Raw genomic sequence first — 15,254 nt, forward strand, 5'->3', positions numbered from 1 at the left:
TTCGGTTCTGGGAGAGGTGGGACCAGTTAAAACTGGACGGTCTGCACCTGAGCAGGGCTGGAACCGATGTCCTGGGGGAGTGTTTGCTAGTGCTGTGGGGGAGGGTTTAAACTAAAATGGCAGGCGGTTGGGAACCTGAGCAGGGAGACAGAGGAGAGGGAAACAAGGATAAAAGCAAAAGATAGGAAGGAGAAAAACAAAAGTGTCAGTCAGAGAAATCAATGGTTTAAACCAAACGTGGCCACAGTAAGTAATAATTCTAATAGGCCTAAGAGCGTTAAAAAAACAAGCCTGAAGGCTTTGTGTCTTAATGCGAGGAGCATTTGTAATAAGGTGGATGAATTGGCTGCGCAAATAGAAGTAAACGAATATGATTTGGTTGGGATTACGGAAACATGGCTCAAGGATGGCCAAGACTGGGAATTCAACATCCAGGGGTATTCGATATTCAGGAAAGATGGCAAAAAGGAAAGGGAGGTGGGGTAGCATTACTGGTTAAAGAAGGGATTAACACAATTGTAATGAAGGATATTAGCTCTGATGATGTGGAATCTGTATGGGTAGAACTGAGAAATACCAAGGGGCAGAAAACGTTAGTGGGAGTGGTATATAGACCTCCAAACAGTAATGCGGAGGTTGGGGACGGCATTAAAAAGGGAAATTAGAGAAGTGTGCAATAAGGGCACAGCAGTCATCATGGGTGACTTTAATCTACATATAGATTGGGCTAACCAAATTAGTAACAATACTGTGGAGGAGGAATTCCTGGAGTGTTTACGGGATGGTTTCCTGGACCAATATGTCGAGGAACCAACCAGAGATCAGGCCATCTTAGACTGGGTATTATGTAACGAGAAAGGATTAATTAGCAATCTTGTTGTACGAGGCCCCTTGGGTCGGAGCGATCATAATATGATCCAATTCTTCATTAAGATGGAGAATGAAGTAGTTGACTCAAACTAGGGTCCTCAATTTAAATAAAGGAAACTACGATGGTCTGAGGAGCGAGTTGGGTAGGATTGATTGGGGAATGGCACTCAAAAGGGTTGACGGTGGATAGGCAATGGCAAACATTCAAAGACCGAATGGATGAGCTACAGAATTTGTTCATCCCAGTTTGGCATAAAAATAAAACAAAAAGGTGACTCAACTGTGGCTAACAAGGGAAATTAGGGATAGCATAAGATCCAAGGAGAGGACCTATAAATTGGCCAGAAAAAGCAATAATCCTGAGGATTGGGAGCAGTTTAGGATTCAACAAAGGAGGACAAATAGATTAATTAAGAAAGGGAAAATAGAATATGAGTAAGTTTTCAGGGAACATAAAAACTGACTGTAAAAGCTTTTATAGATATGTGAAGAGAAAAAGATTGGTGAAGTCAAGCGTAGGTCCCTTGCAGTCAGAATCGGGGGAATTTATAATGGGGAACAAAGAAATGGCAGACCAACTAAATACATATTTTGGTTCTGTCTTCACAAAGGAGGACACAAATAACCTCCCAGAAAGGCCAGGGAACATAGGGTCTGATGAAAGGGTGGAACTGAAAGAAATCAGTATTTGTAGGAAAGTTGATGGGACTGAAGGCCGATAAATCCCCAGGGCCTGATAATCTACATCCCAGGGTACTTAAGGAAGTGGCCCTAGAAATCGTAGATGCATTGCTGGTCATCTTCCAGAACTCGATAGACTCTGGAACAGTACCCATGGATTGGAGGGTAGCTAATGTTACCCCACTATTCAAAAAAGGTGGTAGAGAAAAAGCGGGGAATTATAGACCGGTAAGCCTGACATCGGTAGTGGGGAAAATGCTAGAGTCCATGATAAAAGATGTAATAGCAGAGCACTTGGAAAGCAGTGACTGGATCGGACAAAGTCAACATGGATTTACAAAAGGTAAATCATGCTTGACTAAACTACTGGAATTTTTTGAAGATGTAACTGGTAAAATAGATAAGGGAGAACCAGTGGATGTGGTGTATTTGGACTTTCAGAAGGCTTTCGATAAGGTCCCACATAAGAGATTAACGCGTAAAATTAAGGCACATGGGATTGGGGGCAAGGTATTGACTTGGATAGAGAACTGGTTGGCGGACAGAAAGCAGAGTTGGAATAAATGGGTCGTTGTCCGAGTGGCAGGCAGTGACTAGTGGGGTACCGCAAGGATCGGTCCTAGGACCCCAGCTGTTCACAATATATATTAATGATCTGGACGAGGGAATTGGATGTAATATCTCCAAATTTGCAGATGACAAAAAGCTGGATGGGAGGGTATGCTGTGAGGAGGATGTCGTGAAACTCCAGTACGATTTGGACAGGTTGGGTGATTGGGCAGAAACATGGCAAATGCACTATAATGTGGATAAATGTGAGGTTATCCACTTTGGTGTCAAAAACAGGAAGGCAGATTATTATTTGAATGGCAATAGATTGGGAGAAGGGGAAGCGCAAAGAGACCTGGGTGTTCTTGTGCACCAGTCGCTGAAGGTAAGCATGCAGGTACAGCAGGCGGTTAAGAAGGCAAATGGTATGTTGACCTTCGTAGCAAGAGGGTTCAAGTACAGGAACAAGGATGTCTTGCTACAGTTGTACAGGGCCTTGGTGAGACCGCACCTTGAGTATTGTGTGCAGTTTTGGTCGTCTTACCTTAGGAAGGACGTTCTTGCCATGGAAGGAGTGCAGCGAAGATTCACCAGGCTGATACCTGGGATGGCAGGAATGACGTATGAGGAGAGATTGTGTCGATTGGGCTTATACTCACTAGAGTTTAGAAGATTGAGAGGGGATCTCATCGAAACCTATAAAATTCTGTCAAGCCTGGACGGACTAGATGCAGGAAGGATGTTTCTGATGGCCGGGGAGTCCCGAACCAGGGGTCATAGTCTAAGGATAAGGGGTAAGCCATTTAGGACTGAAATGAGGAATTCCTTCACCCAGAGAGTGGTGAACCTGTGGAATTCTCTGCCACAGAGGGCGGTGGAGGCCAGTTCATTAAATATATTCAAGAAAGAGTTGGATATATTTCTTAAGGCTAAAGGGATCAAGGGATATGGGGAGAAGGCAGGGACAGGGTACTGAATTTGGATGATCAGCCATGATCTCATTGAATGGCGGAGCAGGCTCGAAGGGCCGAATGGCCTGCTACTGCTCCTATCTTCTATGTTTCTATGGTCTCTTGGAGCCTTTTATACAGCCGCTGCTCTGCTCCGCGATTTCCGCTGACTCTCGCTCTGCACTGAGCGTGTTGGTAGGGCCAACACAGAATACACTATCATTCGCAGGGAGCAATGGTGAAAGAGGTTGAGGTAGAAAATGATCTAGTTGTTGTTGTGCACAGATCACTGAAGGTTCAGGACCAATGCAGAGAAGCTGTAGCTAAAGCTAACAGGTTATTGGGTTCTACTAATACAACCCTTCAGTACAAATCCAAGGACACCATTTTGTTACTATACAGGTTGCTGCTCAGACTGTATCAGGAGTACTGTGTCCAGTTTTGATCCCCCCACATGGTCCAGAGAGCTATGAGAATTATTTTGAGCTTAAGGAACCTTAGCAACTTAGGCTTAATGACCTGGGTCTTTTATTTAGAGCAGCGTAGACTTAGAGATGACCTGATAGAGGTCTAAAAAATAAAGTGCTGGAGAGCGTGCTTATTGATAGATTATTCCAGTTTAATAGATTGGGGTGGACCAGGGGACATGAGTCTAAACAATGCAAGAGTTGGAATAGACTGGACGTTAGGCGGTTCTTCTTCCAGAGAGCAGTGAGCCTCTAGAATACGTTGGTGGCTAGTTAACCGCAGCATGCCTGCAAGAGGGAACTTGACTGGGGCAGAGATCACATCGTATAGAAGGTAAGTGGCTTTAAAGATAACACATGGGCCATGTGATTTCCTGGACTAATGTCCATCACCTGAGGTGTTGGAATTTTCCAGAGTATTTTTTCCCTTATTTGGCCTTTGGGTTTTTCTGTTTTCTTTGCTTCTCCCAGGAGATGACATGGTGGCAGAGGGTGGGGTGGAAAGAGTGGACTGTCTAGTCCTGATGTGTCGAGCCATGACCAGACCTCGAGTCCCGAGGCCGCCTCCTGTAGTCTTAAAAGCCACCTTCCCAGTCATTGTGAGGAACGAACTTAAGGCTCTTTTAGTGCTTTAGATCATTTTAAGATCATTGTTGAATGCTGAAGGATTGGTTTTGAATCCAGTTCTGTTGTTTGCATTTGCCTTGTGATGCAGAGTACCAGGAAAGTTGACCAGAGTACCACTGATTTTGAAATGCTGAGTAATCGTCCTTGAGTAAACATTGATTTGTACATCAGTGGGAAGAACTTTGGACTCTCTTTATCAGCATGTTTTAGATTTCAGCTGGGATGTTCTGCGTGCTCGGTCTCACGTTTCAAATGCATGTTATTTCTGATAGTTAAGCTTTGAGTGAAGGGTAGCTCTTATCTAGGTTTCTAGATTAAATTATTTGCTGCTTTAGCTAGAAAGTTTTATTTGTTTATTGCTCTTCCTTTCACTTATCCACCTGAGCTCTGAAAGATGTTTAAATTTTGTTGCAAAAGTGATGAAACTTTCCACATAATTGCTCTGGATTGCTGGTTTTCAAAGTGTCTGTGTTTGGATTATATAGTTTTAATTGCATTGAATTCCATTTTTGTGTGGGTTGTAGTATTTTCCTGAGAATTTTTTAAATTGTATTTGAAAAAACTTGTGTTTGTGCAGTTCTGACGAAGGGTCATCTGTAAAGTCTGTGGGTTGTTTAGTTAATTAATACACAGACTCCAAGAGTAACTTAAAACAGGACTTTACTATTCGAAGGTCAGGGCGAATCTGCCCAATAACTCCTGGCACAACACTTATATACTGGTGTGGTCACCGTCGGTATTACCGTATACAGAAGCCAAACAAAGTAGCGCCACACCTAAAATAGTTCTCTTAAAGGTGAACGGTTACATACAATAGTTCTCTTAAAGGTAGACGGGTACATACACTACAATCCTCCCTTTTTAGCTTACAACATACTTATTCCCCATTAAACATAACATATAATCAACTTCATGTAAAACAATTCACAGATATAGTCTCTGCGGGAAACAGTTCACAGATTCAGTCTCTGCGGGAACAGTTCACAGATTCAGTCTCTGGTCTTGACTTGGTCCGAACAACATCTCTGTGGTGTAGCCGGTTCACATTTCTAGCGTGACTCATCCAATAGTCTTTCCCTTGGCTTAACAGCTTGAACTTCCGTCCTGCTGAACCAGCAGTGCTGACTTTTACAAACAGCTGGACTGCCTTGGTAATTTTTCCTACTTTCCAACTGATTTGGCCCCCTTCGTGGGGCCCACGTGCATGATCTGATAGAAGTGATAATGATTTAGATGGTTATCGTCTTCTGCTTCGTCTTTTTCTTTTCTGCTTCTTGGAGACTCTCGGGGCTCCCTTATCCGCTGCCAGCTGTAGCGCCACCATCTCCCTATGTTCCTTAGACTTTAAGTGCTTCATCCTGATTTCTGCACTTTGGGAGTTTTCATCACAAGCTGGGCAGACCAAGTCATCGTAGTATTCCGTGTCACTCAACAGGTCATGGTAATATTCGGTGTCGTCCTGAGCTAGTCTAGCGAGAGGGCCTGCTACTTCTTCCGTACCCAACTGGACGTTAGCCGACTGTTCCCTCCCTAGACATCTTTCCTGAAGAGACTTCTTCATGCGTTCATATTCATCCCGCTCTTCCTGGGTTTCCTGCAAATCCTTCACTAATGACCTCGTTTGTGATTTCAATACTTCCCCTTCCCTCGGGGATTGCTTGATCAGGCTATTCAATCCTTCTACTGGAGCAGCTGTTTCAACATTCTGCTGTTCACATTGACGTGATTCAGCGTACTTTTGGCATCCCTGTAAAATCTGTGTTGCAACCTCAGCTATTTCCATAACTTTTGAGAGCTCCGAACTCCTTCCCTTTGAAGATTGAAGCTCGTGTTCAGATTGTTCCCATTGTAGAGTCTTGTCCTTCAGCATATGAAGGAGTTGGCTGACCGTTAACTCTTCCACGGGAACACTGTGGGTCAGAGTCTTCTCCATTTCATCCACCTTTTCCTCCAATGCTTTCACCTTTTCCTCTTGTACTTTGGCTTCCAGCGCTCGGAGAAGTTGCGCCTTGATGCTCTCTAGCTCATGTTCAGAGGCCATTCTTACAGTCTCTGTGTTTCTTACAGTTCCCTTTTCTTCCACTGAACGGATTCCCAGTTGAATCTGTTCTTCAAGTTGTTGAATCTCGGTCATTGCCGCCCCATATTTGTCTTGGGTTTCCTTTAATATTTTTGAGTTCTTGTACATCTTGTCTTTCATGTTCTGCCATGTCTTTCACCTCTAATTTCTCATCTATGGATGGAACTTCTACCGATGAGTCTGTCTTGGCCTTGAGCTCATCAAGAATTTCCTGCAGCCTTTGGACTTCTTGCTCATGTTCAACCTTCAGTTGCTCATATGCTTCCACTGAAACTAGCTTTTCGGAGGTTGCCGAGTTAACCCCTTCCAGAATTGTAGCCTGGGCCTGTTCATACTGTTCTTTCAACTTCTCACACTCTGCTTGTAAGGAGTCGTAGAGAAGAACTGGAATAAAATCCTGGCTTCCTGAAGATTCCTCTTCATTTGCTTCTTCCTGCAAATATTCTAACTCCTGAACAGCATAAGGGAGATGTGATCGGTAATTGGTCACGATGGCTCTATGGTCGCTCTCTGCTTGAGCTAGCTGCTTCTGTTGTCTTTCCAAATTCTCCCATTCGGTGTCATAGAACTTTTTCATTGTTTTCATCTCTTGTACGAGACGGTAACTCAATTGTTCTAATTGTTGTCGTAATTTGAAATAAGTTTGAGTCCGAGCTCGGTGTTCTTCCGTCATGGATATGTCTGTAAACTTGAACAGGCTCAGAATTTTCTGTCAAACTAGGTTGTCGTTGTTCGGTGGAGTTCTGCTCTGAAACTTTGTTCTTCTCTGGAGCATAAGCCTTTATGCATGCCTTCGTTTTTCCAACCTTCGTCGGCAAGTCCATTTCAGCCTTGTCTTTCATATTTGGGTTGGTCTTATCGTCATCTGTTTCAGAATCTGAGCTGATTGTCTGCACCGAGTCCTCACTCGTTATGGCTTTTAGATAGTGCCATTCCATGTCTATTTTCTTGATCCACTCCCGTCCTAGAAGTGGTGGTCCTCCCTCATGTAGTACGTATAAGTTCATTCTTGGGTGTTCTTTACCCCTATCTCTCACTTTGACTCTTATCTTTCCCATGGGGTATACTTTATGCCCCGTGTATGTCTGCAATACGAACTTGGTATCTCTTAAGGGTATATGTGAGAATAGCCGGTGGTAATCCCTTCGATTTATGACTGATAGAGCTGATCCAGTGTCCAACTCCATTTTCACTTGGATTCCAGCTATTTTTAGCATGACCCAGATAGTTTGTAGGTCAGCTTCCTTACTCACATTGTGAATTCTCAGACTACCCAGCTCCTGGCCGTTTGGGTCGGAGTCTGAATTCTGTTCGTCTGAACTCTTCTCAGCCACCTTGTGTACCTTGCTGTACTTTTCCTGTGATGGCTTCCTTTGGTTGTTGGTCCTTTGGTTGTTGGTCTTCTTCCCTGACCGGCATACCTTAGCTATGTGACCCAGTTTGCCACATTTCCTACATTCCTGGTTCTTAAACCAGCATTGGTTCTGGTCGTGTGTTGTCTTCCCACGATAGCATTTTGTTGTTGTCGAGGTAATTTGATCCACACTTAGTGCTGCTGTCTTTAGCTGCATTTCCGCAGTTCCCTTCGCTGCGGCTTCGTGCGATGCTGCAATAAGGACAGCCCTGTCAAGTGTAAGGTCGTTCTCTTCGAGTAGTCGCTTTTGCGTTCCTTCCTTTGCCAACCCACACACGAACTTGTCTCGGAATACCTCTGTCAGATTCCCTCCAAACTGGCAGTATTTCGCTAGTCTACGCAGTTCGACCAAGTATTCTGCGTTGCTTTCGTCTTTCCGTTGCGTTCTCGCATAGAATTTGAATCGTTCCGCCAACATCAACGGTGTGGGGTTCAAGTGATCCTTCAGAACAGCCACAATATCATCGAAAGTCTGATCCACCGGTTTAGCTGGTGATAGTAGATGCTTCAAGAGCCCGTATGTCTTCGCGCCCATCGAGTTTAGCAAGGTTATAGCTTTGTCATCTTCTATTTTATTGGCCTCACAATAGATCTCGATGCGTTCCACGTACGTGGCCCAGTCTTCTACCTCGGCATTAAAATCGTTGATGTTACCACGCTTAGGCATCTTCCTCTCTTTCTGATAACACCCCGAATTATTTCTTTAACTTTTTTTTTCTAAGATGGCGGTTTTCCCGCAAAAATGGCGGTTTCCCGCGCTTATCTTCTCTCCCCGCCCACTTCAATGGCGGTTTCCCGCTTCTGTCTTCATCCCCGCCTAATGGCGGCTTCCCGCGTTTCTTCCCTAGCGGGAGGGGTACACTTTCCCCCACAGGCGACGGCCGCTGGCTTTCAGATTCACAGCCTGCGCGTCGGCTTCAGTGCTTTCCCTTTTCTCGGCAAGGCAACCGGCACTGGGTACACCCCGTTGACGGTGAACAGGTTCAGCCGCTGGGCTGGCTCTCGCTCAGTTCCCCTTGCTCGGTCTCTCTCCCGCTCGCTCGGCTCTACCAGCGCTGGGTACACCCCGTTGACGGAGAACAGTTTCAGTCGCTGGACTGGCTCTCGCGCAGTCTCCCTTGGTCGGCTCTGCCTCTCCCACTCGCTCGGCTCCCAAACACCTCTCCCAGCCGTCTCGCAGTCCAGTGCTTCCCTCCCCGGCTGCGGCTGAGTTTTTATATCTTCCCGCGCCTACGCTCCCGGTCGCAGCGCTTCGTGGCTTCGGTCGCTGCCCGGCCTTTTTCGCCGGTCGCGGTCTAGCTGTCTCACGACGCCATTGCGTCCCCAGCCTGTCTGTACCGCGGCTTCCTTGCTCCACGCTGCCCCAGTCTCAGCGCCTCTGGGCCCGACTTCTGTCCGGCTCCTTTCCCCCTCGACCGTGGTCGAGTGCACCGCCCTTATCCTCCGGTTATTCTTTTTACTTTTCCCTTACAGTCACCGTGGCCGCCTTGCTTCTCGTGCTGATCGGCTCACTCCTCACCGTGGCAGAAGGGACAGTCAGTGCCTGTTGCTGATGGAAGTCTTTGTCTCTGAATTCTTCCTCCTTTCCAGCTCTGCAGACTCGAGTTTTCTCCCAGCAGAATGACGAGGGCGGTTGCCTCTTCTCGACGCTCGTTAACTGCTTCGGAATTATTGTTGCCGCAGGGTACGATCGGACTCGTTGCCACTGTAAAGTCTGTGGGTTGTTTAGTTAATTAATACACAGACTCCAAGAGTAACTTAAAACAGGACTTTACTATTCGAAGGTCAGGGCGAATCTGCCCAATAACTCCTGGCACAACACTTATATACTGGTGTGGTCACCGTCGGTATTACCGTATACAGAAGCCAAACAAAGTAGTGCCACACCTAAAATAGTTCTCTTAAAGGTGAACGGTTACATACAATAGTTCTCTTAAAGGTAGACGGGTACATACACTACATCATCGACCTGAAATGTTAACTCTGTTTCTCTCGCCACAGATGCTGCCTGACCTGAGTATTTCCAGTATTTTCTGTGTTTATTTCAGATTTCCAGCATCCGCAGTATTTTGCTTTTGTTCAGTGTTTTCTAAATGACCTTTTTGTAACTCTCCCCTTTTTTATACAGACCATAGTACTTTTTAACTTGGTGCATGCACCTTTTAACCAAGAGGTAGGGGCCACCAGTGTTCCCGTTAAGGCGCAGCTCCCTGGACCTGCTCCAATGGGGAAAACCGCGCATGCGCAGTATTTTAAATGGGCTGAGCAGCCCCTTAAAGGTGCCGCGCAGCCAAAAAAAGAAAATAACAGGAACCTTGGGGGCCACCTGTATAATTATCTCATTCTTTTTGAATCCCAAAACTGAAGACTTGATCACTTTTTTTCATGTTCTTTCAAACCCCAAGAATGCAAAAATTCTGACAATTATGGATTGCCCCTGTAAGTAAATGTTAGTGCATGTTGAAACAGTTTGTTGAGACTGGACAATTTTGTCTTTGGCCACAAAGTGCCACCCTCCTGTCACCCTGTCCTCTTCAAGTTCCACTGGCTCCCTGTTCCTGGGACGTTGACTTCAGAATTCTCGAGCGAGCTTCCAGATCCTCCAATGGCCACACCCTATCTTACTGATTTTCCTCTAACCTTATGTGCCCACGTGTACTTGGCTATTCTTTGTCTCTTCCCCCCCCCCCCCCCCCCCCCCATCATCATTGGTGTCAGCCTGTTTATAGTCACCATGTTCTTGCCTTCTGGAGATCCCTCCTCATCATTACCTTCTCCTTCCTGCTTTGAAACATTTACCCAAAATCCTTTGTTTCTGCTCTCACCCCCCTCTACTTTCCTTATCATCTCCTCCCAGATGTCCATTGTTTTTGCTTCTTTCATATAAAGTGCTTTGAGATGTCTTCCTGTGTGAGATGCATTATAGAAATGCAAGTTGTTGAGCTGCCAGGCTTTGCTTTGCTAATTTTGTATATGGGCAGATATTTAAAGGCTTATTTAAAGTGCTTTAATTAATAAGCATTCCGTCCACTTTTTTTCCTGTTGCAGGCTAGAGACCAGGCGTAACCTTTAATTTCTTATCTTTGTGGAACGGGTTTTATGTGTTGTGCTTTCAAACAGTGAATTTGTCACAGGCTGCAGCCACTTGGACAAAGGGTTTATTGTTTAATGGGCTAGGCGTTGAAGATTAAAGCTGGATGAGCACGTTTGTCAAATATCATGGCTCATCGTCTACTTCAGACTGAAACCGTGAGAGTCAGTTGATTCATCTCAGGCTCATTAAGTTAGGATGGCCCCTGTTCATTTTGAGAATAGCAAGATATTGTTTATTTTGACCGATACCTCAGAAGGATGAGAGGTAGACACTAATTGGCAAATCACTGAATGGGGAAGAAGGCTGATGGATATCCATCTGACTTACTGGGAACAAGGGTAAACAATTGGACACGTAGGAAGCCTATCAAGTTTTTAAATGAGACTCTGAGATGTGGGTGTGGACTTAGAACTGGCAGCTAAGATGCAGGAGGTCAGCTTTTCAAGTGAGGAAGTTGCCTAGAAAGTAAGGTAGTTCCTAAAACAAATCCGCTGACAAAACGGACAGGGAACATGGTTTATTTTAGTTTTTCATTTTTTAAGGGTAGAAGTGAAAGTTGAGTGAAGTAAGGGAGGTTGGTTTAGAATTGTTGGTGTGTTTGCTAGCTGTCTAAAATAAAGCAGCTTAACGATTTGTATCTGGTCTTGTCTCACTATCGTATTTTTCAGTCTGTCTATTGGAAAGATTGAGAAGTGCATGTGAGCGCACCTGTGAAAGATAAAACATCCAGCCTATTGTGCAATTAGATATTGGACAGTGTAGGTACGCACCTGAATACAAGATATTTGGACCGCTTATGACCAGCACTGTTATGCCCTAGAGAACAGCTCTGGTGGTCTAAAGTTGGTTGTGTTGTGTTTTGTACATAAAAATATATATATTATGCATATATATTTGCACTGCTTTTCAATTACTTTATTTGGAAAGAGAATGAGAATATAAAGCTTTCTTTTCCAAATTCTCTTTCATAACATTCTGCTAAAGAACAAGGTGGAGTTCGGATGTGCGTGTGATAGTCTCATACATGACAACTGTCAGCCTGGTTCTTGTGTCAGCATTTAGGGATGGTCCCCAGCAATTGGAAAAGATCGGGGCATGGTGGGGGGCTCAGTGTGTCAACTAGGAGGGAGGGAAAGATCTAGGCATGGTGATGGGGTGGGTCTGAAGATCACCAGGGGTCGACAGAGAGGGGGTTGGATGATCGCAGTAGAAGATTTGCTTGAGGGGCCGGGGGGGAAGCACTCCAGCTCCTCCTGGCCCACAAACAGTGCTATAAAAAGCACTTGCCTGCTGGATCTGGCAGCTCCTGCCTACCTTTATCTGCCGGGTTTCCTGAGCCTTGGGAAACCCGGCTGGTCAGCGTTAAATTTAAATGGTTGCCGCAATCTGAGGAACAGAGCCTCATTTAAATATTATAATCACGGACCTGCCTCTCCCGAGTGGGTTATTCGGATGCCCCCTATTTTGCTGCGCTTAAACCAAAAGTAGGTGCATTTGTAGTGGGTCGAGTTAACAGTTAGCGTTTTTTTTAATTTGCCCCCCTCCAAGGGGGGGTTAAACTCCCCCCCCCCCCCCCCCCATTATCTGTGAAAGTGTGAGGTGTTGGATGGGGTACAGTATCTCTGAAGAGAGTCTGGAAGGGGTAGAGTACCTGTGACTGGGGTCAGGGAATCTGAGCAGGGGATTGACTATTGATGTAACTTTTAGGAAAATGATGGTGTGATTGATCTGCTTGAAATCAGAACATCCGATTTCACTTTTTTTTCTTTAAGATTAAACATTTTAAATTGTAGTGGGTACGTGTTTAAAATTAACCAGACCATACCATTTTTCATGTAAACCATCAAACCTTTCTGGGGAGCATGCCCCTGACCAATGTTCTCTTTAAACTGCGCGGCCCCGTAGCGATCTGCAGGTCCCGCGTGGGCTGCTCAATGCCGCTCTGGAAAGCGCGGCGCAGTGATTTGAATAGGCTGCGCAGCCCCTTAAAAGGGGCCGCCCTCCTCCAAAAAAAAATAAAAAAAATAATAATAATTTTGCTGGAACATTGCCCCTGACCCCTCTCTCTTCCCACATCCCTCTTTAGAAATGTGCCACCAATTTTAATGTCTCCAACTGTTAGATTTGCCCTTCAGGCTTTCATGCACGAATAAAGAAATTTGAAGAAGGACCCTGCCTGAAATATTGGCCGGGAATTTCCTCTGAGCTGGTCCCGCTCCAGCCGCCGTAACTTTGCCGGAAGTGCGGCAGAAACCCCGTTTACATAAACAGGCTCTCCACCGCACTTTAGGAAGCAGCTCCAAGGACATTCCCGGCCATTGACCTGCCATTTCCTTCTGACGTGGCCCGCTTTGTGTTTCCAGCAATTACTTTGTATTTAAAAGTGAAGGAATGTTGCATATCCCTACAGCTTAAGTTACAAAGCCTGTGTAACTGATTGTTTCACATGTAATAGGGTTTATACTGAGGGTGGGCAGGGGACTGCTGGAATCGGCGCGAGTTAATACCTCCAGGAGCGGATGGGAAGGGGAAAAATTGAGGTGGTCAAATAAATAAAAAGCCAAGAAAAATAAATGGAACAAATATCTCCTGAGAATATATATTTTTAAATGTTTCTCACTTTATTTCTCATACTGTCATGCTCTTTTTTCCCCCTTTTTAAAAAAAGCTTTATTTCTCCTCCCGGTGTGTTGGCGCTCTGTTTTACAATATTGCTCTCTTACTGGTTTGTAGAAAGTGTGAGTGAAGTTTAGTTTGACTTATTTTCTGATTGCTTTCTTCCCTGTCCATTAACGGTCTAAATTTCGCTGACAGATTTAGGCTTAAAAATTCATTGACTCGGCCCCTGTTTTACAGGCATAAAACAGGCACTTAAGTGGACAATGTAATGGGGAGTTTGTGCGCACATTCCGTGCCGGAAGTGCGCCACCCGCCATATTGGTATAGGCATACAGGGCCCTCGCCTGAAACAGGCATTGGGATTTTCCATATATAAATAGGAGGCTTAGTGCCTGTTAACAGGACCCCTTCCTGAACTTGGGCTGCCCTGAATACAGCTGGGGACAGACTTTCTGGGTTCAGGATAACCATGTCTACATGTGGCCTAACCAGCGGTTCTTAAAGGGACTGCTGGCAGCTGCCACCAAAAAGGCAAACTTAAAAAGCATACAAGTACCTGAATGTGGAGCCGGGAGGAGCAGGAGTGCTCCTACTTGCTTGACTGGCATTCTGAAGACCGTTACTGGACCCCATTCGCACCTCCCCTCTCCCATTCCCCCCACCTCCCCCCCCCCCCCCCCCCCCCCAATAGGACCTACCTGCTGGCAACAGCCCGAAATCTACACCCGTCTGCCTGCTGCAAGTCCCCAGGCAGCTCACTGGTCGAATTTTATGAGGCCCGAGGCCCGATTTCAATCAGGCCTTGGGCCTACCCACTCCGGTACAGGCATCATGCCCAGTGCCCAGTTCACGCTGGAACGCTGGTGCTATCCAATATCACCCTCTTGGGTTTCTAGTTATGAACAAAAAGAAAAATATATTGTTACAGTGCTTGTATCTTATTTTATGTTTAAATTTGAGAGTTCTTTTCTTATAGCCTTACCCCCCCCCTTGTTTAAAATCAGGTTTACTGGCATGCATTTTAATACAGTATTCCCACTTGCAAAAATATTTTGTTCACCGGTTGCAATTGCTATGGACTCTCTCTTTTGTCTTTTGCAATCCATTGTTGGTGCTAATTTATTTCCTGCTATTTTTTTGGCCAAATCAGTTTTGTGATTGGGAATAATTCCTATAAACAATAATGCACTGCCATAGATTGTGATGAGAGATAACCGAGGGCATACTGAGCCTGTACCTCATGATGTCAGTCAGACTGAAAGAAAGACTTGTATTTATATAGCGCCTTTCACGACCACCAGACGTCCCAAAGTGCTTTACAGCCAATGAAGTACTTTTGGAGTGTAGTCACTGTTGTAATATGGGAAACGCGGCAGCCAATGTGTGCACAGCAAGCTCCCACAAACAGCAATGCGATAATGACCAGATAATCTGGGGTTTTTTTGTTACGTGGATTGAGGGATAAATATGGGCCAGGACACCAGGGAGGACTCCCCTGCTCTTCTTCAAAATAGTACCTTGGGATCATTTACGTCCACCTGAGAGCAGACGGGGCCTCGGTTTAACGTCTCATCCAAAAGACGGCACCTCGAACAGTGCAGCACTGAGGCAAAAATAACATTGCAAAAATGTTACAGAAGACTGCCAAGGGCCTCTGTAACTATCAAAATGTTGGATCTCCTCAAATAATACAAATCGGTAGATATTTCCGCTAGGTTTAAACAGACCCAATCTTGTAGAACTTATCAATCTTTGACTAAAGCTGAAAGTGATTCTGTATATTGATTTGTTTTAAATTCACTTCGGATTTATGTTTGCCCACCTGTGCACGTCGTCCAGTGGTAAAGATTTTACAAAATCCTCCTTTTTGGAAAAGTGGCATCACATTAAATATTGCATATTG

The 15,254-nt window shown here is 45.1% G+C and overlaps 1 protein-coding gene across 1 annotated transcript in view; it reads left to right on the plus strand.

The window, feature by feature from the left end:
* The window catches only part of cyb5a (cytochrome b5 type A (microsomal)), a 59,725-nt gene that overhangs the window by 27,296 nt on the left and 17,175 nt on the right, over positions 1-15,254 (plus strand). The window lies entirely within an intron of this gene.

The sequence above is a fragment of the Somniosus microcephalus genome, chromosome 7, assembly GCF_052327205.1.
Source record: "Somniosus microcephalus isolate GS21.2 chromosome 7, FLI_Smic_1.0, whole genome shotgun sequence".
Taxonomy (NCBI): domain Eukaryota; kingdom Metazoa; phylum Chordata; class Chondrichthyes; order Squaliformes; family Somniosidae; genus Somniosus; species Somniosus microcephalus.